Source organism: Cricetulus griseus, chromosome 4, assembly GCF_003668045.3.
Source record: "Cricetulus griseus strain 17A/GY chromosome 4, alternate assembly CriGri-PICRH-1.0, whole genome shotgun sequence".
Lineage (NCBI taxonomy): Eukaryota > Metazoa > Chordata > Mammalia > Rodentia > Cricetidae > Cricetulus > Cricetulus griseus.
The window spans coordinates 75,305,375-75,310,649 of NC_048597.1; positions in this window are offsets into that span (position 1 = coordinate 75,305,375).

Below are 5,275 nucleotides of genomic sequence, written 5' to 3' on the forward strand. Positions count from 1 at the left end.
CCCGCCCCCACCCTCCGTCTGTGTGTCTGATTGGATAGAGCTTCAGGTCCCGCCCCCCCCTGAGTGACAGTAGTTGGCGCCAACTCTGGGCTGAAGGAACCCAGAATGACAGGTTCTCCGCTGCAGCTAATTTTAAGGCAGGGAGAGCTTCTTGCGAAGCACAATCTGTTCCTCTAGGTGGACATTTGCGATTTAACCTTATATCTAATATCATATAAGCTTATGAATTATATATGTGTGTATACACATACTAGTCACAAATAGAAATAGGACGCCAATTTTTTTGTAAGTCTCGTATATTAGATTACATGCTCCGTAGATGATGTTTTAAGAAAACCTCTCTCTCTCTCTCTCTCTCTCTCTCTCTCTCTCTCTCTCTCTCTCTCTCTCTCTCTCTCTCTCTCTCTCTCTCTCTCTCTCTCGTATAAGCAAAGCTTACTATTTTACAATGCCTGCCTCCATGACTTTTGATACGTAGGTTAGGTCACATGGTTTGCTCAGAGGAATTGAGTATGGGTTATGCTTAAAGGCTGAATGTATATGATCTTGGGCAGGCCTCTTTGCTTTTCCCGGACATAGCCAAGGACTACCTAGCAAGACTTAAATTTGTTTACAGTAAAGATGTCCTGCCTTTCTTGTATCCCTGTGAGCTAGATTTTTACTTTATTGTAACCCTATCAAGTGTCCCTCAGAAACTCTCTGGCGGTTAATTTTTTGAATGAGTGTACAATGTGCATATGGGTGTTGATGTGTCCTGCTGTGCATATAGAGAGATCAGAGAACAACTTGTGGGAGTTGATTATTTCCTTCTACCATGTGGGGCCTGGGTATTGGACTGCCATAGATGCCGTGCCCTCCTACCACATGCCTTTATCGACTAAGCCAGCTCACTAATGACCCCCCCAAACACACACACACACACACACACACACACACACACACACACACACTTTTTAAAGTGGCTTAGCTCCACAGCACACTGATCTTCAGGCAAGCGTTGGTGATTTAGATCACAAAATATCAGCACAGTATGACATTTTTTTTCAGCAAAGTTCTCAGTCAGCAATCACCAATTAATATAATCTGTGCTTACAGTGGGTACTCGAGGAACTGAGTTCAATCAGAAACAAGATGAACAGTTGAATCCAGCAAAAGATTGAAATTAAGTGAGCAGATAAGACTGGTAAGCCACAAAGTAGCAGCAAATAACTTCCTGTTAATTTAAGAAATCTGCAGGTGTTAGAGAGATGACTCAGCAGTTAAGAGCACTCACTACTCTTCTGGAGGACCAGGGTTTGGTTCCCAGCACCCACATCAGCTAGCTCACAACCATCCAAACTCTAGTTCCAGGGGATCCAAAGCTTTCTTCTGAGGCAGGCCCATTGGTGCACATCTTTTGATCCCAGCACTCAGGAGGCAGAGGCAAGCTGATCTCTGTGAGTTCAAGGCCAGGCTGGTCTATGTAGAGAGTTCCAGGACAGCCAAGGCTAAAGAGAGACCCTGTCTCAAGAAAAAAACAAAAAAAAACAAAAAACAAAGAACAACACCCTTCTTCTGACCTCCGTAAGTACAAACATATACATGGACACAGACTAATTAAAATAAGTAAAGCAAATAAATGATTTAAAAGTAAACATATTGAAAATTTGGGATAATATCAACTAAGGAAGCATATCAAAGATCTAAAAGAACAAAAGGAAGTATGTAAGCCATATGTTTGAATGAAGGTGTTTGGATTTTGGAGTTAGGCAGGGGCCATCCTGAGTCCAGTTGTTTAACAGTTGAAGCTTTGGGATATTAGGGGAATATATACATATACATTTACATATACATATCGATAGATGAATAGATACATAGATAGATAGATAGATAGATAGATAGATAGATAGATAGATAATGTTTGTATTGTGTAAGTACTCTTGCCTGTGAGTACATGGGAAAGCTAGAGGTTGATTACAAGTGTTTTCCTCTATCATTCTCCACCTTTTTCTTTGTTTTTTTTTGGGGGGGGCAATTGGTGATGTGAATAAGAATGACCCTCATAAGTTCATATATTTGAATGTCTAGTCATTAGGGAGTGGTGTTACTTGAGAGGGATTAAGAGGTGTGGCCTTGTCGGAGTAGGTATGGCCTAGTTGAAGGAAGTGTATCACTGGGATTGGGCTTTGGGGTTTCAGAAGCTCAAGCGAGGCCTAGTGGCTCTCTCTTCCTGCTGGCTGTGCATTTGGATGTAGAAATCTCTGCTGCCTTTCTAGCACCATGTCTGCTGGCATGCCACCACTCTTCCCACCATGCTAATAATGGACTCACCCTCTAAAACTCTCAGTCATGCCCAAATAAATGCTTTTCTTTTATGAGTTGCCATGGCCATGGTGTCTCTTCACCGCCACAGAACACTGACCAAGACAAACAGGGTCTCTCACTGAGCTTGGAATTCTCCTGTCTCCACCTCCGAAGTGCTGGGATGATACAAGGGTTTTTTGCATGTGATATGAATCCAAATGCCAGAGTTACTGTACAAGTGGCAAACACATTACCCACTGAGCCAATTATTAGCCAACCTATCAGCAATGTGCTTCCCACTGAAAGGGAAGATCTGTTCCCCAAACTTTGAATCTGGACTGGCCTTGTCCACTATGGCTCATACAAAGCCCCTATGAAAGTGCATTAGCTTGATACATAGGCAGGAAAGTTTTTGAGGAGTCATTTTCCTTTTACTTCCAGAATCCTGCCATCTCCATGAAAACAAGTTCCCAGCAACCAACTAGAAAATTAAATAGTGTTTGGGGAAAATCAGTTGGTGTCTCAGTTGTCAACCAGCCCATCTCCTGCCACCTTGTCAGGCACCGGATAACTAGATACAGCAAAAGGAGCCCAGTGGATTTCAGCTCAGATTGCTAACCAGCCCAAATTTAAACTAACTAACAACTTTTGAAGGGGCTTTATCCAGCCTTCTCTAATTAGCCATGGCCCAATAGACAGATATGAATGTAACATAAATGACCTCAGCAAATTGTCATATGCTATCTTAAGGGTACTGAAAGCAAACTTGGGGAGTGAAGACGCCCTCTCTTTTCTCCTCCAACACACCTTGTTCTGAGTCAGGCTGGCTCCCTGGCTCTGTGACATGGAGAAAACAAAGCACAGCAAGAATGCTAGATTATTAAGTATAGTGCATCATTCAGAAACGCTAAAAGTGTACCATTTCCAGCAAACTTCACTGTAGCTCATTCTATGGTTGTAAAAATGCTTGCAGTAAGAAAGAGAAGCTGGTGCTCATTTGTGGAGAGGAAGCTCTTAATCAGGAACCCAAGCAAACTGCTCAACACTCCCCAACAATTTCTGCTACCGGTTTGTAAACACTCATAATTTTTAGTGTTGTTATTCTGTGCCTCCCTCCCCCCTCTGCTTATTTATTTTATGTGTATACATTCATATGTCTGTATGAATGTATGCATACATGTACATACAGGTGCCCTGGTGACTAGAAGAGGGCATAGGATCCCTTGGAATTGAAGTTGAAGGTGTTCTTGAGACACCTGTGTGAGTCCTGGATTGGAGCCCTGGTCCTCAGGACTGAACGCCAAGTGTTGCTAAGCCATTTTCTCCAGCGTGTTTGCTTTCTTACTCAGGATCCTTCAGCGGCCCTTGCTAGATATTATAAACTTCTGTTTTGATAATGTTTTGCTATCTGCTGCTTCTCTCTATCAGCTCCATGTAATTTATTCTTTATTTTTTTTTCTGCTTGCTATGGACCCAATAAACACACTTATTCAAAACCACAGCTACCACAGATCATTCTCTAGACTATTGAGAAAAGCAGGCTGCCAGGACTTAATGACATATTATTTACAAGTTACCCGGCTAACAATTGGGGCCATACAGATGTTGATTTCCCCTCCCTTTTGTTAGATGTTGCTGAGTTCACAGAAACATGTATAGAAATATATATTGTTCCAGAAATCACACAGTACCCCACATCACAGGAGGAAGCAAGACCCACAGCTTGACCATTAGGGACTAAAGCCAAGTAGCAAAATTAAAAGGTTATCTTTTGTTAAATTCTATGGACCAAGGCTGTAGATAGATGTGAAGACATAGAGCATTTCCTCTTCTTGTGATGCCACAGTCCCTGCCTGCCTCTGTCCAATCTCTGGAAGAATAGACCTGTCCTCAACAGCTGTTGGGAAACAGTAGTTTACCATTGAGCACTTCTGGTTGAAGTTCTCTGTTCTCTTTTAGGTTGCTATGGTTCCCCTCCTTGAGCTTTTAGGGGAAATTCCAATAGGGACTTCTATCTCCTCCCTTCTGGTATGACAGGCCTTTCTACTTCTTGAGGTCAGGAGAGTCACACCTCTCAAAAGGGTGCAGTGGCTTTTCTGAACTGAAACAAGCTATAGCCTTAAAACACTTGCTGAGTTTCGAAGAAGTTTGTCCAAATAGGACATGAAAGTCACCAATTTTACACTGATCAGATTATAAAGATATGTTTAGGTGCACTGGGTCATTGCCATCAATTTCACACATTGTATTTCTTTTGAGACAGGGTCTACATATGCATTCCAGGATGGCATAAAAATTCATCTTGTAGCCAAGCTGGACTTGAGGTTGCAATTTCCCTGCCTTTACCACGCAAATTCTAAAAGTACATACAGGCATGTGCCACAAAGATTGGCTTCACCCGCTTCTCTTCAATTTTGAATCTGAATACAAAAAAAAATTTACATTAGACATCTCATCCCATTTTGAAGGCCAAGCTAATGAGAACAGAGTTCAGAAAATTTAGAAGAATTTTGAAAATTGATATCTCCTTCCCATTTGTGACTAATACACATATACACATATTTAACTCATAATCTTATATGAATATGTATATTTACATATATATTTGTAAATGCAAGTGTGGCCTGTGGCCCAGATCCCACTCTAGCAGGCTAAAGGCACAGTGTAAGAACCTAAAGGAACAAGATTTTATCAGAGGCTGCAACAGGGCTCTTGGCAGCCGCCAGAGTCCCTACGCCATAGCCGCCATAGCCAGAGGGGACCAAGAGGCAGGCCTCCCACGGAGATGACTAAAGTCCAAGCTCTGAGACCTGACAGGAGACAAGACTCCCCAACAGCTGCATCTGAGAACCTTTCATCCTGGGCTCCTTCAGCTGTGCGTTGGCGCCAACTACTGTCACTCAGCGGGCACTCACGAAGCTCGGTCCAATCAGAGGCTATAGGCTGAGGCATATCCAATCAGACACACCGACGGAGGGCGGGGGCGGGCTCT